At 44.0% G+C, this 24,042-nt stretch overlaps 1 long non-coding RNA gene and 1 other non-coding gene across 2 annotated transcripts in view; one reads left to right on the top strand and one right to left on the bottom strand.

The window, feature by feature from the left end:
* LOC124619934 overlaps nt 1–24,042 on the top strand; it is a 253,005-nt gene that overhangs the window by 13,258 nt on the left and 215,705 nt on the right. The gene's annotated exons all lie outside the window — the stretch shown is intronic.
* Trnap-agg lies at nt 6,372–6,445 on the bottom strand. Its single transcript has one exon. It is a non-coding gene; the product is annotated as a tRNA-Pro (tRNA).

Raw genomic sequence — 24,042 nt, forward strand, 5'->3', positions numbered from 1 at the left:
ACCCCCCCCCCCCTCCCTCCCTCCCTCCCCATAGCTCTCTGCGAAAGGAAAAACTACAATGCAGTCAGCGACGTTTTCTTTTAAGAAAGTGATTTAAATTACACAGATTTTTTAGCGGGGTCAGAACTATAACTTTTTTTATGGCAACTTAACGAGCCTCACAGGACATAAAGTACTCCGTATTCCAGGTCTATCCGCCCCCCCCCCCCCTTTCCAACTATCGATTGGGCGCCGTTGTACCAGGCCGTAGGCCGTAGAGTGTATCCACAAAGTAGTAGGCAACCTGGCTCCTGGAGGCAGGCAGTAGTGGTTCAAATGGCCCTGAGCACTATGGGACTTAACATCTATGGTCATCAGTCCCCTAGAACTTAGAACTACTTAAACCTAACTAACCTAAGGACATCACACAACACCCAGTCATCATCACGAGGCAGAGAAAATCCCTGACCCCGCCGGGAATCGAACCCGGGCGCGGGAAGCGAGAACGCTACCGCTCGACCACGAGCTGCGGACGCAGGCAGTAGTGATTTTAAAAATATTCTCGTCAGGTCTTCGTAAAAATCTGACGTAAAATATCTGGTAAGAACTTACTGTTATTTGCTTTAAGTTGCTTTTGCCTCACATTATACATTTTATAATGTAAAGTTAGTTTCCTACTTCATAAATCGCCATTACTGTGGTACTAGTGGGCGGTTAGAAAATTTTGTAGCTAGCAGAGATACAAAAGTAGGCGGTAGGTAGAAAAGGTCGACTGCCCGTGATATACATTGGCTGGATAGCTTTTATTGTAGTCATCGTTATTTTATCTATAAATATTCAACGGAATTTGGCTTATCTGTTTTCGCTTAACGCAGCAATATAGATTACACAATTGATTAAATTGCTCCAGTAGTTGGAATTTATGCCGGTCATATTATTAACAGTACTATTTAAGCAGTGTTGTAGTCAAAGTTCCGTTTCATTATGAGTTGTCTGATAGATGGAGTGATAATTTCATACTACAACTAAACGCGTTCTCGTCATGCCTCATTTTCGTTGTCCTACACTTTAAATTGATATTAAAGCCGTCTACAAGAGATAAGGAACTGGAAATTAGCTAAGACAATGGTGGGCTTAGTTCTTTTAAGGAGCAACTGAGTCAACGCACAGGCAATAAGTGAGACATTTTTATCAGTATGTGACTTTATTAGCAGTTCTTGCGGAAATGGTGGATACGCTGGAGTAAACTATTTGTGATCCCCTGTTTCTTCTTACTTCAGTATTGTTTCTCGAATGGCGAGATGTTTTGTTCGAAAGGACACGATCTATTTCCTCCCTTATTTTTGTGTTTCGTCTCGTATCGCTGCGCCGTTCACGAAACTTTATCCTTCAGTCCTCCTCCTCACAGAAATGAACGTCATATATGTACGTCACATTTAAATGCCGGTTACAGTACCAGACGAAACTAAGTTCTTGTGACCTCGACTGCAAGTAATATTTTTAGGCGAAAGTACGTTTGGCCAAAATAGTAAGCAATAGGGTGCGAGGACGCCTCTGATGGTTGAGATCAACTGCTGGCAGAAATTTGTTTTCCTTTGCTTGTAGATTTGCTATCTTGTAACATTTTTTAGGACGTAATGCTTCCTGATCGCTACGTAGATGGCTGTTTCCGATATTTATTGTGCTTAGATAGGCGTTTACGTTATTAAATGCTTCAAAATGCCGTCGTGGGTTTCTGTAAACACGACTGATTACGACAGTCGGTATATCATTGTAGTACCAAGTACACATTTCCATATCAAGAACTGCGTGTTACTGAAGATTTATCAATGCCCTGCCTGACATGTTGGCAGTGGCGCAAGAGAACCTAACTCTGATGCGAATAACAGCTATTGTTTTCGTGTGAGTGATATCGCGACCACCAAGTCACTTTGTGTGAACGACTAAGCAAGTTGTAAGAACTTCAGCGGTATCACCGTTATTCTCGTGTCAGAACACACAAACTGAGAACGAAGATGGTCTTTTTAAGAGATTGTAAACTGCCTATAAAACTGAGTGTCTGTTTCCAAGGATAACTTCTGTACATCACATGTACTGCCGAGGCGTGGTGTTATATTAGATATTGCTTAGTTTTAACCACGTGGAATCAGTCACGTGACCCGAACACAATGCCACAATATCACTTAAGAACAACTCACGGTATTTTGTAAATAATCGAAAAGAATGGCATTTATTGCCTGTTTCCATGATGTTTTATCTGTTATCAGTACCTAAGTACTTACACCGGTCTTAACGAACTGCTGGCTGCACGCAGAAATGACAAGCAACTGTCGATTACTCCCTATTGGTCGGTGATATCTCTCGAGATGTATTCGCTACACAGGATGGCCTTATTCCTTTCGCTTTCTATGCGAAAATGGTAAGAATATACAGAAAACAAACAAAGAAAGAATGAATGAAGGAAGACCAGATAGGGAACAACGTAATATTCATTGATTTCCAAGGAGCACCAGCTCAGTCGACCTAAGTTGCTCTTAAATCAAATCGCAAAATACTCCTCGTCTGCCCACTACTATAGGTCTTGTTATGATTTTAAATAGGTTGTAAATCTGAACGTATTTCGTCGGTATGTATTTAAATGAACAACGCAATATTTTTGATCGTAGAAAATTTTATTTTCCTCTGAAGTTATCGTAATTATTCGTTCCTGTTTTGGGTGCTTCTCCTTCGCACTCGTTCTTACATTGCGTGTAAGAATTCCATAGTACATACAAGGGGAAGCCACGACGTTCGGATGACGGACTTGCTTCAAACTTTGCATGCTTTCAGTATTCCTTTGGGACAACATGATGTGCAATAGTAAGGCGTAACACTTACGCGATTTCGAGAAAACCGCAAGAGAAATTTTACACGTCAATGATGTTATTGGCGCGTTGCGACGCTCACAACGAGCTGGCGGTGGTCGTGTAGTTAGCGTTCAAGCCCCGTATGCAGTGGAGAGTTTTCCTGAAAATCTGTGTCTGTGGTGATTTCTGAAATCCTTCATACCTGCAATCGGGCAAGGTACAGAGAACTGCTTTGCACCTGGACGCTTCGATGTGCAGGATCAGGTTGGAAAGCCCATGTCAAGTATTGATAAAAAAAGATGTAAATAACTTCGTTCAGTAATTCAGTGAATTAAAATGTGGCATAATACGAGGGTAATGTAAGATTGACTGTCAGATGTGCTGGATGGAAACTTCCATATGCAGAGACGGGAAACATACACTCCTGGAAATTGAAATAAGAACACCGTGAATTCATTGTCCCAGGAAGGGGAAACTTTATTGACATATTCCTGGGGTCAGATACATCACATGATCACACTGACAGAACCACAGGCACATAGACACAGGCGACAGAGCATGCACAATGTCGGCACTACTACAGTGTATATCCACCTTTCGCAGCAATGCAGGCTGCTATTCTCCCATGGAGACGATCGTAGAGATGCTGGATGTAGTCCTGTGGAACGGCTTGCCATGCCATTTCCACCTGGCGCCTCAGTTGGACCAGCGTTCGTGCTGGACGTGCAGACCGCGTGAGACGACGCTTCATCCAGTCCCAAACATGCTCAATGGGGGACAGATCCGGAGATCTTGCTGGCCAGGGTAGTTGACTTACACCTTCTAGAGCACATTGGGTGGCACGGGATACATGCGGACGTGCATTGTCCTGTTGGAACAGCAAGTTCCCTTGCCGGTCTAGGAATGGTAGAACGATGGGTTCGATGACGGTTTGGATGTACCGTGCACTATTCAGTGTCCCCTCGACGATCACCAGTGGTGTACGGCCAGTGTAGGAGATCGCTCCCCACACCATGATGCCGGGTGTTGGCCCTGTGTGCCTCGGTCGTATGCAGTCCTGATTGTGGCGCTCACCTGCACGGCGCCAAACACGCATACGACCATCATTGGCACCAAGGCAGAAGCGACTCTCATCGCTGAAGACGACACGTCTCCATTCGTCCCTCCATTCACGCCTGTCGCGACACCACTGGAGGCGGGCTGCACGATGTTGGGGCGTGAGCGGAAGACGGCCTAACGGTGTGCGGGACCGTAGCCCAGCTTCATGGAGACGGTTGCGAATGGTCCTCGCCGATACCCCAGGAGCAACAGTGTCCCTAATTTGCTGGGAAGTGGCGGTGCAGTCCCCTACGGCACTGCGTAGGATCCTACGGTCTTGGCGTGCATCCGTGCGTCGCTGCGGTCCGGTCCCAGGTCGACGGGCACGTGCACCTTCCGCCGACCACTGGCGACAACATCGATGTACTGTGGAGACCTCACGCGCCACGTGTTGAGCAATTCGGCGGTACGTCCACCCGACCTCCCGCATGCCCACTATACGCCCTCGCTCAAAGTCCGTCAACTGCACGTACGGTTCACGTCCACGCTGTCGCGGCATGCTACCAGTGTTAAAGACTGCGATGGAGCTCTGTATGCCACGGCAAACTGGCTGACACTGACGGCGGCGGTGCACAAATGCTGCGCAGCTAGCGCCATTCGACGGCCAACAACGCGGTTCCTGGTGTGTCCGCTGTGCCGTGCGTGTGATCATTGCTTGTACAGCCCTCTCGCAGTGTCCGGAGCAAGTATGGTGGGTCTGACACACCGGTGTCAATGTGTTCTTTTTTCCTTTCCAGGAGTGTATATTAAATTGGCTACAGTGACTGAACGCAATTTTCCCGCATGCACGAGGAATCTCCAGCATTTCTAAGGAAAAACAAAGCTCGTTGACATTTTGAAAAATCTTTCTCTCTTCTGACAATCTGGGTGCAACCTCTGAGGAACGCAACATTTTCGAAAATATCGGTGCCGAAAATTGGCGATGTACGTTTGAATGTACTTTAATAGCATCTTCACGAGAATCAATTTCTCATTCGTTGTCAGTCAAATACGATCAAGTCTGAAAGTGCTTGATGAAGTTTTTCACTTGCATGCAGATGTAAAAGTCACATAATATTTGCTGTAATAATAAAAATTAGTTAACAGTGAAATAACATCGGAAATTCAATGAAATTTAGTGAAAGTAACGTATCTATTCATTATATTACTTTTCAAATGTTATAAGTACGAAGTAACTTGATGAGAGTTAAAGGAAATATAAATCGAAGAAAGACATGAGCGGGACTTGATACAGCACTCCATCGACTACGGAACTTGAACGCCAACCACATAACCGCCGACAGCTTTTGCAACGCGCCGGTACATACTTGACGCGAAACTTCTACTGCGATTTTATCGAAGTCGCCTAAGTAGTAGATTATGTTGTGCTAATGAACTTTTAAAAGTGTACGAAGTTTGAAGCGAATCCGCGTTCCGAACGTCGCGGCCCGCATCTCGTGGTCGTGCGGTAGCGTTCTCGCTTCCCACGCCCGGGTTCGATTCCCGGCGGGGTCAGGGATTTTCTCTGCCTCGTGATGGCTGGGTGTTGTGTGATGTCCTTAGGTTAGTTAGGTTTAAGTAGTTCTAAGTTCTAGGGGACTGATGACCATAGATGTTAAGTCTCATAGTGCTCAGGGCCATTTGAACCGAACGTCGCGGCCTTCCCTTGTTAATTCTGTTCTCGTACAGTAATGCGTAGTATGGGATCTGAGATGCCATTAGAAATACATTCCTGGCCATTAAATTTTGCAAAACCATGTAGGCGGCTTGCGTGAAACGTCATATGGGTATTAAGTGTGCTTCATGCTAGAATATGCAACTGTTTAGCATTAACAGGTGAATCCCACAAATCAGGTGGAAGTAACGGCTCCTACATTCGTATACAGTATTACGCAGTGGGTTTCTCATTCAGAAATCGCATTTGAATGTCGGTTGTGTGTGGGAGGAGCAGCGTCGGAATTCAACAGCGGCAGCATCGTCGGCTGTCTAGACTGAAGGTGACGTGTTGCCACTCGTGTGTACAGTATAGTCGCTGGTCGAACCACTATTGGTGCGCATCTCTCTTCTACAGTGTCTGGGAACACCGCCAAAATGGTCGCCTTGATGACAGTTCGCTGTGCTCCAGGTGTCGTCACACTGTCCATTTGGATACTGGTCTTGATGCAAACTAGTTCATTACCTGATTCGTGCACGAGACGCGGCCGGTCCAATACTGCACGGCCGAGCGGAAAAATGTACGGCTTTTCGGGCGCTAGTCCCGTGGGCCCGTTGAGACCGTGCAGGGAGTATCCTGACCTCATTGATCCCACGTACACATGGTGGTCGCGGGATACCTACCAGCGCGAGCAGCAGTATCGGGGAACGAAAACCGCGGTCGCGATAGAGCACGATACTGCCGCTGTCGAATTCCGGCAAGTGTTTGTAGACGTATCTCATTCGTGCGAAATCAGTGGCGACGAGTGAAAAATGTGTGCCAGACCGGGACTCGAACCCGGTATCTCCTGCTTCCTGGGCAGCTGCGTTAACCACTGCGCCATCCGGACACCAGGTTTATCGCTAATGCACGCTCCCCAGCCGAATCGAACAACACAACTGTCTAGTTAGTAGTCAAGTCCCGGGTTGAAGTCCCGACTCGGCACACATTTTTTCGTACGAAGTCTCGATGCCGCTGTTATAATTAATTACTCTCCTTTCCTTTATCTTCCCCCCCCCCCTCCTTCAATTTACGTAATATGTTTCTCGTTCTTACACTAGCTATATTTCGACTTCTGCAGAACTTTGCCAATCTTGGCGATTTTGCGTTCTTTTAGTTTTGGCCTTTTTTTTTTTTGTTGCTTCTGCAGCAGCGATCTGACCCATTTTGTGTACCAAGGTGGATGGGTACCATCACTTCTTAATTTATGTGGTATATATCTCTCAATTGTCGTCCATACTATCTCTTTGAAATCGTTCCACATCTTTTCTATGCTTACATAATCAGATCGGAAGGAGTAGAGGCTGTCTCTTAAAAAGGCGTTAAGAGAATTTTTATCAGCTGTTTTAAATAGGAGTACTTTCCGCTTCTTTTTGATGGTTGTGGGTGTTACGGTTACGGTATTCAGCCTATCAGTAACTGCCTTGTGGTCGCTAATCCCTGTATCTGCCATGATACTCCCTATTTGTCTTTGATTATTTGTTGCTTTCGCAACCATTTACGCTTTAAGTGGGCTCATGAACTAATTGTTCAAAATAATTTTCTGAGAATGCATTTAGTAAAATTTCGGGTGACGTTTTATTCCTGCCGCCGGCTTTAAACGTATAATTTTTTCAGCATATTGAGGGCAGATTGAAGCCACCACCGACTATAATTGTATGAGTGGCGTATCTATTTGAAATGAGACTCAAGATTTCTTTGAACCGCTCAGCAACTATATCTTCTGAGTCGGGGGGTCGGTAAAAGGATCCAATTAATAGTTTAGTCCGATTGTCAAGTATAACCTCTGCCCATACCATTTCGCAGTAACTATCTACTTCAGTTTCACTGCAAGGTACAGCAATAAATGCTCCACCACTAACTGTATTTTATCTATCCTTTCTGAACACCGTTAGGTCGTTAGAAAAAATTTCGGCTGAACTTATTTCCGGCTTTAGCCAGCTTTCTGTACCTATAACTGTCTGAGCTTCAGTGCTATCTGTTAGGGCTTGGGGCTGTGGTTCTTTCCCAACATAGGTACGACACTTTAGAACTACAATACCGATTGTTGCTACAACTACCTTACTGTGTTTTACCTGCCCCCTTTTAGACGGACGCCATTTCTGTGGTTTCCTGATACCGTCTAACCTAAAAAACCGCCCAGTCCCATCCACACAGGCCTTGCTACCCGTGTAGCCACTTCCTGTGTGTAGCGAGCGGACTTCTGACCTATTAAGCGGAACCCGGAAATCCACCACTCGATGGCACAAGTCAAGGAATCTGCAGCCTACACGGTCACAGAACTGCCTGAGCCTCTGATTCAGACCCTCCACTCAGCTCTGCACCAAAGGACCACAGTCGGTTCTATCGACGATGCTACAGGTGGTGAGCACTGCCTTGATCTCGCAAGCAAGACTGCCAGTCTTCACCATTTGCGCTAGTCGCCCGATACCAGAGAGAATCCCTTCCGAACGAAAGCGACACGCTGGTACCGGCATGAGGCACCCTGTACTCTTCATGATGTCCGGAAGCACCCTTTCCACATCTGGAATGACTCCTCCCGGTATGCACACGAAGTGCACATTGGCTTCCTTCCCCTCCTTGGCAGCCATGTTCCTAAGGAGCCCCATTGCACCCCTAACGTTGGAGCTCACAACTACCAGCAAACCCGCCGTCTGTGAATGCCCAGACCTTGCGGGCTGAGAAGCTTCCTCTGGAACAGGGTGGATGACTGCATTCGGCTTAAATATTTCGTCAGCCACAGATAACGGCCGAAACCTATTCGTCAAACGAACTGGGGAGGCCCCATGATCGCCATCTCGGAAAGTCCTTCGCTGCCTGCCAGACTTTGGAACGATCTCCCACTCGACCACAGGTGAGAGGTCAGCCTCAGTGCAGACAGTACCTGGGGTGGACACAGCAGTGGAGCGACCGGGATTACACGTGGGACATGCTCGACATCCCTGGCATCGTCACGTCCGACCCCCACAGTGATGCCCCTTGGCAGCAGCCTCAAGCTGTGTGACGGAAGCCAACTCTGCCTGGAGCTGTGAGCGAAGGGTTACTAACTCAGCTCGCATCTGCAGACAGCAATCACAGTTCCTATCCATCACTGCAGTCGCTTCCATTTAAAGCTCGTAAAAATATAGAACAAACGAACAGTGTACTCGACTTTTTAGCAACAGGAACACGAGGTGCTCTGCCACTGACGGTCTAATCGTCTGGAAAAGAGAAAGCGCAGACGATGGCAGGAAAAGGTTAGTAAAGATTCGTGCGTCTGTGGAAAAAGCTATGCAGGAAACGTACTACTACCACCCACATACATTAGCAAAAGATATGGCCGAGAACTCGAGAAGGCTCTGGTCCTATGTACAATCGCTAAGCAGGTCTAAGGCTTCCATCCAGTCACTTGTTGACCAGTCTGGTGTGAAAGTATAATATAGCAAAAGGAAAGGCGAGGTTTTAATTTCGCATTTAAGAAATCGTTAACGCAGGAGAATCTTACAAACATACGTGAACATCGCACAGCATCCCGTATGGATGACAGTAATAACCATCCCTGCTGTAGAGAAATAATTGAAAGATTCGAAAACTGTTTAGCCCCCAGGTTCGGTTGATTGGTTGGTTGATTTGGGGGAAGGGACCAAACAGTGAGATTATGACGGAATTTTGCCGAAGCGATTTAGGGAAATCACGGAAAACCAAAATCAGGAGGGCCGAACGCGGGTTTGAACTGTCGTCCTCCCGAAAGCGAGTCCAGGTCCGGATGGAATCTCATTCGGTTTTACTAAGAATACTCTGCGGCATTGGGGCCGTACTTAGCTTACATTTATGGCGAACCTCTGGCCTATCGCGAAGTCCCAAGCGGCTGGAAAAAAAAAGCGCAGGTGATTCCTGTATATAAGAAAGCTAAAAGAAGGGACCTGCAAAATTACAGATCAATACCCTTAACATCGGTTTGCTGCAGAATTCTAGATCATGTTCTGAGTTCGTATGTAATAAATTTCCTGGGACCCGAAAAGCTGATGTCCATAAATCAGCACGGTTTTAGAAAGCGTCGCCTGTACGAAACTTAGTTTGTCCTTTTCTCACAGTATATATTACAAACTATGGGTGAAAGGCGTCAGGCAGATTTCATATTTCTAGATTTCCAAAAAGCATCTGACACGGTACCCCACAGCAGACTGTTAATGAACGTACAAGCATACGGAACAGGCTCCCAGATATGTGAATGGCTCAACGACTTCGTAAATAATTATATGGTCCTCCATGGCGAATTTTCATCAGAGACAAGGGTATCGTCAGGAGTGTCCCAAGGAAGTGTGACAGGGCCGCTATTGTTTTCTATGTACATAAATGATCTGGTGGACAGGACTCTGGTGTACGGGAAGGTGTCGAAGTCGAGTGATTCTAGGAGGATAAAAATGACTTAGATAAAATTTCTAGTTTGTGTGATGAGTTAGTTAGCTCTAAACGTCGACAAACGTAAGTTAATGCGAATTAGTAGGAAAAACAAACGTATAATTTTCGGATACAGCTTTAGTCCTGTCCTGCTTGACGTATTGACGTCTTTTAAATCTCTGGGCGTAACGTTGCAAAGCGATATGAAATGGAACGAGCATGTGAAGATTGTGGTAGTGAAAGCAAATGGCCGACTTCGGTTTTTTGGGAGGCTTTTGGAAAAGTGTGGTTCGTCTATAGGACGCTAGTACCATCTACTATTGAGTACTGTTCGAGTACTTGGGATCCGTACGACGTCTGATTACAGGAAGATATCAGAGATATTCAGAGGCGTGCTGCTATATTGGTTGTTGGTAGGTTCGAACAACAGACGGAAGTGTTACGAAGATGTTTCATCTACATCTACATCTACATGATTACTCTGCAATTCACATTTAAGTGCTTGGCATAGGGTTCATCGAGCCACAATCATACTATCTCCCTACCATTCCACTCCCGAACAGCGCGCGGGAAAAACGAACACCTAAACCTTTCTGTTCGAGCTCTGATTTCTCTTATTTTATTTTGATGATCATTCCTACCTATGGAGGTTGGGCTCAAAAAATATTTTCGCATTCGGAAGAGAAAGTTGGTGACTGAAATTTCGCCGCGACGAAAAACGTCTTTGCTTTAATGACTTCCATCCCAGCTCGCGTATCATATCTGCCACACTTTCCCCCCCTATTACGTGATAATACAAAACGATCTGCCTTTTTTTGCACCCTTTCGATGTCCTCCGTCAATCCGACCTGGTAAGGATCCCACACCGCGGAGCAATATTCTAACAGAGGACGAACGAGTGTAGTGTAAGCTGTCTCTTTAGTGGACTTGTTGCATCTTCTAAGTGTCTTGCCAATGAAACGCAACCTTTGTTCGTAATTTTTACACCCAGGTACTTAGTTGAATTGACAGCCTTGAGAATTTTACTATTTATCGAGTAATTGAATTCCAACGGATTTCTTTTGGAACTCATGTGGATCACCTCACACTTTTCGTTATTTAGCGTCAACTGCCACCTGCTACACCATACAGCAATCTATTCTAAATCGCTTTGCAACTGATACTGGTCTTCAGATGACCTTACTAGACGGTAAATTACATTATCATCTGCGAACAACCTAAGAGAAGTGCCCAGATTGTCACCCAGGTCATTTATATAGAACAGGAACAGCAGAGGTCCCAGGACGCTTCCCTGGGGAACACCTGATATCACTTCAGTTTTACTCGATGATTTGCCGTCTGTTACTACGAACTCCAACATTCCTGACAGGAAATCACGAATCCAGTCGCCCATAGGCCCGCAACTTGATTAGAAGTCGCTTGTGAGGAACGGTGTCAAAAGCTTTCCGGAAATCTAGAAATACGGAATCAACTTGAGATCTACATCTACATCTACATCTACATCTATACTCCGCGAGCCACCTTACGGTGTGTGGCGGAGGGTACTTATTGTACCACTATCTGATCCCCCCTTCCCTGTTCCATTCACGAATTGTGCGTGGGAAGAACGACTGCTTGTAAGTCTCCGTATTTGCTCTAATTTCTCGGATCTTTTCGTTGTGATCATTACGCGAGATATATGTGGGCGGTAGTAATATGTTGCCCATCTCTTCCCGGAATGTGCTCTCTCGTAATTTCGATAATAAACCTCTCCGTATTGCGTAACGCCTTTCTTGAAGTGTCCGCCACTGGAGCTTGTTCAGTATCTCCGTAACGCTCTCGCGCTGACTAAATGTCCCCATGACGAATCGCGCTGCTTTTCGCTGGATCATGTCTATCTCTTCTATTAATCCAACCTGGTAGGGGTCCCATACTGATGAGCAATACTCAAGAATCGGACGAACAAGCGTTTTGTAAGCTACTTCTTTCGTCGATGAGTCACATTTTCTTAGAATTCTTCCTATGAATCTCAACCTGGCGCCTGCTTTTCCCACTATTTGTTTTATGTGATCATTCCACTTCAGATCGCTCCGGATAGTAACTCCTAAGTATTTTACGGTCGTTACCGCTTCCAATGATTTACCACCTATGGCATAATCGTACTGGAATGGATTTCTGCCCCTATGTATGCGCATTATATTACATTTATCTACGTTTAGGGAAAGCTGCCAGCTGTCGCACCATGCATTAATCCTCTGCAGGTCCTCCTGGAGTACGTACGAGTCTTCTGATGTTGCTACTTTCTTGTAGACAACCGTGTCATCTGCAAATAGCCTCACGGAGCTACCGATGTTGTCAACTAAATCATTTATGTATATTGTAAACAATAAAGGTCCTATCACGCTTCCCTGCGGTACTCCCGAAATTACCTCTACATCTGCAGATTTTGAACCGTTAAGAATGACATGTTGTGTTCTTTCTTCTAGGAAATCCTGAATCCAATCACAAACCTGGTCCGATATTCCGTAAGCTCGTACTTTTTTCACTAAACGTAAGTGCGGAACCGTATCAAATGCCTTCCTGAAGTCCAGGAATACGGCATCAATCTGCTCGCCAGTGTCTACGGCACTGTGAATTTCTTGGGCAAATAGGGCGAGCTGAGTTTCACATGATCTCTGTTTGCGGAATCCATGTTGGTTATGATGAAGGAGATTTGTATTATCTAAGAACGTCATAATACGAGAACACAAAACATGTTCCATTATTCTACAACAGATTGACGTAACCGAAATAGGCCTATAATTATTCGCATCTGATTTATGACCCTTCTTGAAAATGGGAACGACCTGCGCTTTCTTCCAGTCGCTAGGTACTTTACGTTCTTCCAGCGATCTACGATAAATTGCTGATAGAAAGGGGGCAAGTTCTTTAGCATAATCACTGTGGATAGCGGCCATTACTTCGTGCGAATAAAGAGCTAGCTCCGTTGCACAAGAACGATGTTTTCTGTAACCATGCTGATTACGTATCAATAGATCGTTCCCTTCGAGGTGATTCGTAATGTTTGAGTACAGTATATGCTTCAAAACCCTACTGCAAACCGACGTCAATGATACAGGTCTGTAGTTCGATGGATTACTCCTACTACCCTTTTGAAACACTGGTGCGACCTGCGCAATTTTCCAATCTGCAGGTACAGGTCTATCGGTGAGCGAGCGGTTGTATATGATTGCTGAGTAGGGAGCTATTGTATCAGAGTAATCTGACAGGAACCTAATCGGTATACAATATGGACCTGAAGACTTGCCTGTATCAAGCGATTTGAGTTGCTTCGCAACCCCTAAGGTATCTACTTCTAAGAAACTCATGCTAGCAGCTGTTCGTGTTTCAAATTCTGGAATATTCCATTCGTCTTCCCTGGTGAAGGAATTTCGGAAAACTGCGTTCAATAACTCCGCTTTAGCGGCACAGTCAACGGTAACTACCATCGGCACTGCGCAGCGAAGGTATTGACTGCGTCTTGCCGCTTGTGTACTTTACATACGACCAGAATTTCTTCGGATTTTCTACCAAATTTCGAGACAATGTTTCGTTGTGGAACCTATTAAAGGCATCTCGCATTGAAGTCCGTGCCAAATTTCGCGCGTCTGTAAATTTTAGCCAATCTTCGGGATTTCGCGTTCTTCTGAACTTCGCATGCTTTTTGCGTTGCCTCTGCAACAGCGTTCGGACCTGTTTTGTGTACCATGGTGGACCAGTTCCATCTCTTACCAATTTATGAGGTATGAACTCAAATGAGAATCCCTGGAGTGAAGGCGATTTTCTTCTCGAGGAACACTACTGAGAAAATTTAGAGAACCGGCATTTGATGCCCTCGCTCTTTTTGAAAGTGGAACAGGAAAGGAAATGACTACTTTGTTAATCATAAAAGTAAACCTGATGTTAACAAGCACAAACGCTGGATCGGTCAGCAGCCGTAGCATACGTACACTGGTGGTGTTACGCTCCTGGAAGTGGTACTACTTATGTATTATGTATCTTATTACTAGGTTATGTTGAACGAAACTTTAAGATATTAGAATATCTAGCGTTTTTCTAAATCATACTGTATTTTAGCTATGTGGATTTTATTTCAAAAATCGTGTACAGTCCCAGTTTCTGCACTGTTGTGCTCTGATCGTTGCGCTGTTAATACGCAGTGCGAATATGACAGACGCTGCTTCCTTGTCCGCAGTGAAATTCGTGCGTGGAACAGAATAAAGAAGTGGCGAGAACAGATTGTTGTTAATGTTTTTTTTACAAGTTTACTGGAGAACCAGCTTAGAACTATTCCGAAGAACTGTTTGAACTAAAGTACTGGATTTTTGAATACGGAAAGCGTAGATGAAGCGTTAAAAATCGTACTCCAGCTGAATCCACGGATTGAAGGTTCAAATCTCGCTTTGGTCGTTCATTTTTACGTTCAGCTCGAATCATTTAAATATAAAATTCATCAATTGTATGTTAATTCACACGTCTCATCATTTTAATGAAAAATGCACGTGTTCTTGTTTTTAATTACGCATTGAACGAAAAATTCTGGTTTTCATTGCAAATACAAATTCTCAGCTATCAATATTTTATAAAAGATTATTAATAAAGATTGTTTAAAATAAGGAAACGCAAAAATTATTTTTAGGACATGAATGAAAGGTCAAATACTCTTTCCTCTGACTTTATTCATTGTTTTATATCACAGATGTGGTCTCACGCGAGCCAGAATGGTAAGAGTTTTGGAAACATGGACAACGATTTTCATAACGTTGAGCACCCCATAAAAAAGGCTGCATTTTTACAGTTGCCACCGTAACACTGCAATATGAACGGAACAGAAGTGATCTGGAGCCAAGTTAAGGGACTTGTCACGAGAAATAGCGAGACATCGAAGCTGCCAGACGTACTGGAACTAATACACGAAGCTCAGTCACACGCTAACTGTCGATTGCTGGCGACATACAGAGAGGCACGTTATAAAAGAGGAGGAGGAGAAGAAAATGTGGTGCTTGAATGGTTTTTTTGCGTTCTGTTGTTGATCCGCTTGACAGTTTCTGAAGTTTATTTCTCAGATTCTGATATGAAAGGAATTGAGGGATTACCAGATAACTGATTGAAGGTAATACCTTCAGTGGCTTCGATATTTAAGCAGTCGGTGAAATCCCTGCAATACGCTTTTGCGTCACACGCATCTCTTAATTACAATAGTGTGTTACCCAAGGACGAGAACATGTTTTGCTTTCCGTCTGTTATCCTAAGGAGCTTGAGATATTGCTGGAGTTTTGCCGAATATTTCATTCTGTTTAAAAATTAAATGACATACGAATCTATATTGCTTCTCTTCTGCTCGTCTCTTTTTCACGTCCCACCTTCAACTGGTCACACCACTGCAGATTAGTTGGACCAGCTGGCTGCAGCCCCGTATTATTGCTTAGTCAGATGCGCGTAACGGACAGCAAAAAACGTATTCTTATTGTCGTATTTGACTGTACTCGAGACAGCTTAGCTTCCGCTCCATGTGATACAAAACCCAGTGACATTCCAGCAAACGCGAAAAAAAATAAATGGTCTAATGTTTACAAGAGGTTTATTCTTATGATGAACACAGTATAGCTGTTGTTCAGGATAACCTCCGCCACGCCCTGTGAGGGAGGGAGAGGCAGAGGGGGGGGGGGGGGGGCGAGGTTGCGGGGTCTTAGGTCTGTCGGTGGCATAGAATTTCTGTCTTGTGACCAAGCGTCTGGCCTGCTTGGGTAGCTGAGAAAGCGCGCTCCCCACGTGGAGACAGCTCGCCGCGCAGTTCCTGCTGATTGGTGACCCTCGCTGCCGACCCAGCATGACGCATCACCCCCATCTATCGCGGCGTCCTTCCTCCGTCCGCGATTGCTCAACCGCCGGCGAGACGCGTGCGGTAATAGGGAGTATTCTTCGGATTCAACCAGATCGTCGTGACGTTATAGTGTTTGTTTACAACGGTGGGCACGCCACGCCACGTCGTCCTGCTTACGTCAGTGAACCACCTTGCTTTCTGAGAGGCTGACCTGAAAACAGTTTGCGAAAGGAGCCTCGAAAATGCCGACTCCGCATCTGCCAGAGTCACCGGGCAAAAGAAGTAAAGAAACGTGAGGTGTCAGTGCTTGTTTATTTATTTTCTAGTTTTCTCGGCGTTATCGTTCTTTGGGTCCGCACAAAATACACTTTTCCTATGATGGTTGAAGCTCTTGTTTCTGTAGCCGAATGCCCTCCTTGTCCATTACGTGACGACGAGGAATGTTGCGTGTTTCACATTCAGATGAAGTCTTCGACGTTATGAAATGCATTTGTTTCTACAACATAAAATACATCTGCTACACTGTCTTAAAATCAACAGCACAATTTCACATACTGGCGCCAACTGACTGCCACTTTTGATGGGGTTGTTGTTATCTCACAGCTTAATCCCATTTTACACGGGACGTGTGACACGAACAAGAAACTCGTCGTCTACTGCAGCCGTAGAGTATCTGTGGGTTCAGCGTAGGCTAATGCGCAGGTTTTCAACTTCAAACCTGGCTAGTCACGTAATTTTGGATCGACGCTGTATGCCTGCAGTTTGCGGTAATAGCGAAACTTGAATATTACATGTATTCGCTTTGTTTTATACCCGTTTCGGCACGTTTGAGTTTCGGTGACAGCAATGGTTCAAAGTTGTCGTTGGTACGGATGTAAATAGAAGTATGTGAAAGGAGAACCAGTTACTTTTCATAGGTATGTGCAACAATTAGATACCTGTAAATGTCATATTTGTATGAGGTATTTTGTATGTTTAAAAATATCGAGACACGGTATAGTATTGTAGAGATGATTTCTGCGATTTTATGGCCGTGTGTTTAGGAGACAAGTGCTAGATAAATTGGCAAGTGTGTTTGAGTAAACTGCCAGTCAGTGTATACATATTGGTGCTACGTTCACATGCAGATAAAATTTATACATGACTGCCTGATTAATTTCCTCCAGTTTATGCAGGTTCTCAAACCCGCGCTTGTATCTAAATATTTCTGGATGAAACAGTTTCCTATACAGTGACATTATGAAACAATTAATCACAACGGATTCGACAACGTGCATCAGTGCAATAGGAAAACAATTTTTTTAATGGCTTCCACTCCTTTTATTGCTCCAAAATTTGAACATCGATCTTGAATTTTTAATTTTTTGTGCATACTGAATGGTTTCAGTTTTCTGGTGGGATGCCGAAGAAATGTGATAGATATTTTACTTGTCTATAAATAGTGGAAGGGTAAATAATGAAAAATTGAAAATAGCAATGGAAACACGGGTGATGCATATTGCTTACCTTAGTTACTGTAACAATTTCATAGATCCAAATGCATTGCTTTTTCGCTGCCTACAGTGTCATTCTAACGTAATTAATTAGAAGAGAGATTCGACAATATGAGCACCTGCAATAGAAAACAAAAAAAAAAATGTTGTCTGTCGCTTCTTTTCCTGTTACTGAAAAATCAGAAAAAATGTGGAATCTTAATTATGATACTGTGGCGAAAAAGGATAATATCTTTGGCCCTCTGAGCTTTAAGCCAACTTCAATACCTGTTAAGATGTTTGTGAAGACGCAATACAACGTCTCACGGTACTTCTGAAAACAACACTCAAAATACGAGGGCTGTCTAGAAAGTAAGTCACGATCGATCGCGAAATGGAAACGACTATGAAAATCCGATAAAGCTTTGCAAAGATGTGTTGGGCAGTGTCTCTAGTATGACTCTAGGTAGAATTATGTCGCTCTTTTCATTCCTGAGCTCTTAGTGAGCGCGTAAAGATGTTATAGAAAATAGTGTCTCCCGCCAAGTACGAGGGCCTGGTGAGAATTTTCCCCTGAAGCTATGCAACCAACATTACATAACTGTCGTGCGGTTTCTTCTTCAAGACAATTCTCAGCCTCATTCTGCAGGGGCAATGAAGATGTTCCTGCATCGTTTCAATTGGAAATGTTTGGTTACCCACAATACAGCCCGTAATTGTCTCCCACTGAGTTTCATCTCTGCTCAAACGAACCGCTGGCTATGAAGACAACATTTTGGCACGGACAACGAGCCTTAGGCCAGCGTAGAGAATTGGCGGAAAGCACTGGCGGCTGCCTTCTCTGATGAGGGTATTGGAAAGTTGGTACAACGCTACGACGAATGTCTGAGTCAGAACGGCGGCTACGTAGAGAAGTAGCTGAAAGGTGTAGCTAACTGTTACAAATGAAACATTTCTGATTTTCACTGTGATTTTCATTTCGCGATCAATGGTAACTTACTTTCTGGACAGCCCTCGTACATTAAGCGTTATACAGATTAAAATGCGCACTGCTAAAATAACGTGATTTGAGCTGCAGGAGATGTTGCGGACAGAATTCCCGTTCTGCGCATCCAAATACTCATTCCATAGATATTAATACTCTGACTGCAGCGCTCCACGGCATGGACCAGGGGCGGCTAAGATTACGGCTCGCGGGCCGTGCCCGGGCACGAGTGCGAAAGCGCTCAGCGTCGCTTCACATTTCCCCCACCGCCACGCTAGGCTGTCTGAACGAGAGTAGGGGGAGCATGGGAAAGCTGCGAACTCGCGGCATTTAAATTGCAGTGCAGTCGCTCCGCGTACGACCTGGTTTTATATTTCACATTTTTGAACAATGTAGGTCACAACCAAAACAAATTTTTAGTATCAATTATTTTTGGCGCACTGATCACACAATATAATTTCTATTTGGTACAGACTGTCAGCATACTGACAGCTGCAGACAATTTCTTACAGTTTTGGACTCAAGTTACCATGTAGTCATGATTTATTTCATTTCATAATCGAAAAAAGGCCTTTCATACGAATATGTCGATCGAAATACTGTAACATTTTTGCAACCTAACTATGGAGACTTGTAAACTCTACCTGAGGAGAGCAATGTAGACGTGCTGGACTGTTTTAATGTAAAATGGTTTGTCTTTAATACTGAAATTACCTTGCAAGTCAGTCAATCACATCTGCACATGCACATGAGCGCTTTCAACAAACGGCAAACGGTCGCAAGAAACAGTACGGAAACAGATGTAAGTGTGACACTGACCTCAAAATCTTTATAAAGCTATCCATGTAATTCTTTCAAGGCCACAATGAGTTCTTCAAACCTCCCATTTTCTTCAACAGCAGTGAGCTCAGTCTTTGTCAGAATGTGTCCGTTGCACAACGCGATTTTCTTTTTAAATGCAATCAGAAAGGAGTTACCTTGCAATGTCTTACTATGGACAATGTACAGTCAAGTTCACTTAAAATTTGGAGCTTGCAATTCATTCTGGATGTTCTAATTTTCGTTCCTGCACTCTTTTTTCCTTCATAAATTCAACCATAGTGAGTTTTAAATCGGAAAATCGTCCAGGCATGACTCTTGACTTAACCAACGTACTTTGCATATATGAAGTCTCAACACTCTTTGTTCAGTTCCATTGAAAACGGTTGCAGCTGACAGTGTAATAGTGTGTGCAACTTCAGAGATTTTACTATTCGTATGATCAATTTCTTCACGTGTTCCAGGCCTGAAAATTTAGCCCAGAGTACCGTTTTATGTACAGAACAATAAATACAATCTGTCGATCATTGTGACTTTTTGCTCTTTCATTGTCAACTATATCTTTAAATTCCTTCTGCAATTTATTGTAATAACGTTTTATGGCAGATATGCAGTACCTGTCTTTATTTGAATTGACAAGTCTCATCCCTCTCTTCTGTCATTCCCATTCATTATGAAGTATTGCGACGATAGGTCGCTGGATTGCCTCTTTTTGTGCATCCACTGGACCTGCGAACATCATTTACGCCACGAAGGTTAAACGGCTTGTTTTCATGGAGTGTCTGTGAAACTGAGTCGCTCAGGTGTGTAAACGACCTCATTATGAACTCCCGGAAATCGTGGATGAACCAACAGGAATGTTGCTTTTCCATTGCCAGCGTTAAATAACGAAATTAAGAAAGGCACATTCTGCCTCACCTCTAATTACGTCATTAATGCACATACAGTTGAACAGGAACATATTTTTTGTGAGTACCGGTAGTACCATATATACTGAAGCGCCAAATAAGCTGGTGTAGGCACGCATATTCAAATACAGAGAAGTGGAAATAGGCAGAATACGGTGCTGCGGTCGGCAACGCTCATATAAGACAACTAGTGTCTGGCGCAGTTGTTACATCGGTTACTGCTGCTACAATGGCAGGTTAACAAAATTTAATTGAGTTTGAACGTGGTGTTATAGTCGGCGCACGAGCGATGGGACACAATACCTCCCAGGTTGCGATAAAGTGGGGATTTCCCCGTACAGTCATTTCACGAATGTACCATATCAGGAACCCGATAAAACAATAAATCTCTGACATAGCTGCAGCCGGAAAAACAACCTGCAAGAAAGAGACCAACGACAACTGAAGAGAACCGCCCAACGTGACAGGAGTGCAACCCTTCCGCAAATTGTTGCATATTTCAGTACTGGACCATTCGTTTCTAATTGTATTGAGCGGATGGATGTGTACGGATATGGAGACAACCTCATGAATCCATGGACCTTGCACGTCAGCAGGGGATTGTTCAAACTGGTGGAGGCTCTGTAATGGTGTGGGACGTGTGCAGTTGGAGTGATATGGGGACCCTGATTCTTCTAGATACGACTGTGACAGGTGACACGTACGTAAGCATCCTGTCTGATCACCTGCATCCATTCATGTCCATTATGCGTTCCGACGGACTTTGGCAATCCCAGCAGGGCAGTGCGACACCCCACACGTCCAGAATTGCTGCTACAGGGTGGCTCCAGGAACATTCTTCTGAGTTTAAAACATTTCCGTTGGCCACGGAACTCCCCAGACATGGACCCTAACTATATCTGGTATGCTTTGGAAGGTGTTGTTCAGAAGAGACCTCCACCCGCTCGTACTTTTACTGCTTTATGGACAGCCCTGCAGGATTCTTGGTGTCAGTTCCCTCCAGCACTACTTCAGACATTAGTCGACTCCCTACGACGTAGTGTTGCGGCACTTCTGCGTGCTCGCGGGGACCCTACACGATATTAGGCAGGTGTATTTGGCTTTTCGGTGTAGATCCGATCGCCGAAATACTTCCATTTCCTCGCACGAGCGTCTTATCGTTTAAATTCCAATGAGTGTTTACAGCAGATGTTTCATCTGTTAACTATTTGTGCGATGAGCAGACTACAACGTTTCTCTGAGCAGGAGAGAGCTATCCACAATTCAATATTCGTTTGCGCAAGCGGGAAGCACCATACACGTGAGAATACGACCCATTCTGTTCCTTCTACAAGAAATCTTACATATTGGTCTCACGATTCCCATGTGAGCGATGGTACGGGGTTGTAGTATGTTGGTAGAATCATTATTTAAAACCGCTCCTTGAAACTGTTATTACGCGTGGATCTTCGGTGCGAATAGACGGTAGATGCCATCGTAACCGGTGCATCATGGGTAATCTTGCAAGCTCACACGTCCCGCGCAGAACAGGCTTCAGCGTATCTTCGGCTACGATAGGCTTGTAATGATGTATTGATTCATTCGTTTAGTAATTTTAGTTTGAGACCGTCTGCCAGATGTATTAATTAAAGCTTAAGAATTAATAAGCTTGCCATTGTACCTATGTGTTATTCATGTTGCGATGTACATATAAAATGTTATACATTAATACAGCGTGTACATAAAGTCCGGGAACCCTTTCAATTATTTATTGCACAACAACGAAACATTGTACAGATGTAATACATATGTCATTTTGAAGAGAAACCCTGTAAGTTTTTATTGATGTATACCTCCAGGTTTTAAATTGTAAGACATTTCCAGGGGCAGATGTGGACTCTTGACCACAATCTATTGGTTATGAACTGTAGATTAAAACTGAAGAAACTGCATAAAGGTGGGAATTTAAGGAGATGGGACCTGGATAAACTGAAAGAACCAGAGGTTGTACAGAGTTTCAGGGCGAGCATAAGGGAACAATTGACCGTAATGGGGGAAAGAAATACAGTAGAAGAAGAATGGGCAGCTTTGAGGAAATAGTGAAGGCAGCAGAGGATCAAACACGTAAAAAGACGAGGGCTAGTAGAAACCCTTGGATAACAGAAGAAATATTGAATTTAATTGATGAAAGGAGAAAATATAAAAATGCAGTAAATGAAGCAGGCAAAAAGGAGTACAAACGTCTCAAAAATGAGATCGACAGGAAGTGCAAAATGGCTAAGCAGGGATGGCTAGAGGACAAATGTAAGGATGTAGAGGCTTGTCTCACTAGGGGTAAGATAGATACTGCTTACAGGAAAATTAAAGAGACCTTTGGATATAAGAGAACCACTTGTATGAACATCAAGAGCTCAGATGGAAACCCAGTTCTAAGCAAAGAAGGGAAACCAGAAAGATGGAAGGAGTATATAGAGGGTCTACACAAGGACGACGTACTTGAGGACAATATTATGGAAATGGAAGAGAATGTAGATGAAGACGAAATGGGAGATACAATACTGCGTGAAGAGTTTGACATAGCACTGAAAGGCCTGAGTCGAAACAAGGCCCCAGGAGTAGACAACATTCCATTAGAACTACTGACAGCCTTGGGAGAGCCAGTCCTGACAAACTCTGCCATTTGGTGAGCAAGATGTACGAGACAGGCGAAATACCGTCAGACTTCAAGAAGAATATAATAATTCCAATCCCAAAGAAAGCAGGTGTTGACAGATGTGAAAATTACCGAACTATCAGTTTAATAAGTCACGGCTGCAAAATACTAACGCGAATTCTTTGCAGACGAATGGAAAAACTGATGGAAGCCGACCTCAGGGAAGATCAGTTTGTATTCCGTAGAAATGTTGGAGCACGTGAAGCAATACTGACCCTACGACTTACATTATAAGAAAGATTAAGGAAAGGCAAACCTACGTTTCTAGCATTTTTAGACTTAGAGAAAGCTTTTGACAATGTTGATTGGAATACTCTCTTTCAAATTCTGAAGGTGGCAGGGGTAAAGTACAGGGAGCGAATGGCTATTTACAATTTGTACAGAAAGCAGATGGCAGTTGTAAGAGTCGAGGGGTATGAAAGGGAAGCAGTGGTTGGGAAGGGAGTGATACAGGGTTGTAGCCTCTCCCCGATGTTATTCAATCCGTATATTGAGCAAGCAATAAAGGAAACAAAAGAAAAATTCGGAGTAGGTATTAAAATCCATGGAGAAGAAATAAAAACTTTGAGGTTCGCCGATGACATTGTAATTCTGTCAGAGACCGCAAAGGACTTGGAAGAGCAGTTGAACGGAATAGACAGTGTCTTGAAAGCAGGATATAAGATAAACATCAACAAAAGCAAAACGAGGATAATGGAATGTAGTCGAATGAAGTCGGTGATGCTGAGGGTATTAGATTAGGAAATGGGCCACTTAAAGTAGTAAAGGAGTTTTGCTATTTGGGGAGCAAAATAACTGACGGTGGTCGAAGTAGAGAGGATATAAAATGTAGACTGGCAATGGCAAGGAAAGCGTTTCTGAAGAAGAGAAATTTGTTAACATCGAGTATAGATTTAAATGTCAGGAAGTCGTTTCTGAAAGTATTTGTATGGAGTGTAGCTATGTATGGAAGTGAAACATGGACGATAAATAGTTTAGACAAGAAGAGAATAGAAGCTTTCGAAATGTGGTGCTGCAGAAGAATGCTGAAGATTAGATGGGTAGATCACATAACTAATGAGGGGTTTTTGAATAGAATTGGGGAGAAGAGGAGCTTGTGGCACAACTTGACTAGAAGAAGGGATCGTTTGGTAGGACATGATCTGAGACATCGAGAGATCTCCAATTTAGTATTGGAGGCCAGCGTGGAGGGTAAAAATCGTAGAGGGAGACCAAGAGATGAATACACTAAGCAGATTCAGAAGGATGTAGGCTGCAGTAGGTACTGGGAGATGAAGCTTGCACAGGATAGAGTAGCATGGAGAGCTGTATCAAACCAGTCTCAGGACTGAAGTTCACAACAACAACCT

The sequence above is a fragment of the Schistocerca americana genome, chromosome 6, assembly GCF_021461395.2.
Source record: "Schistocerca americana isolate TAMUIC-IGC-003095 chromosome 6, iqSchAmer2.1, whole genome shotgun sequence".
Taxonomy (NCBI): Eukaryota; Metazoa; Arthropoda; class Insecta; order Orthoptera; family Acrididae; genus Schistocerca; species Schistocerca americana.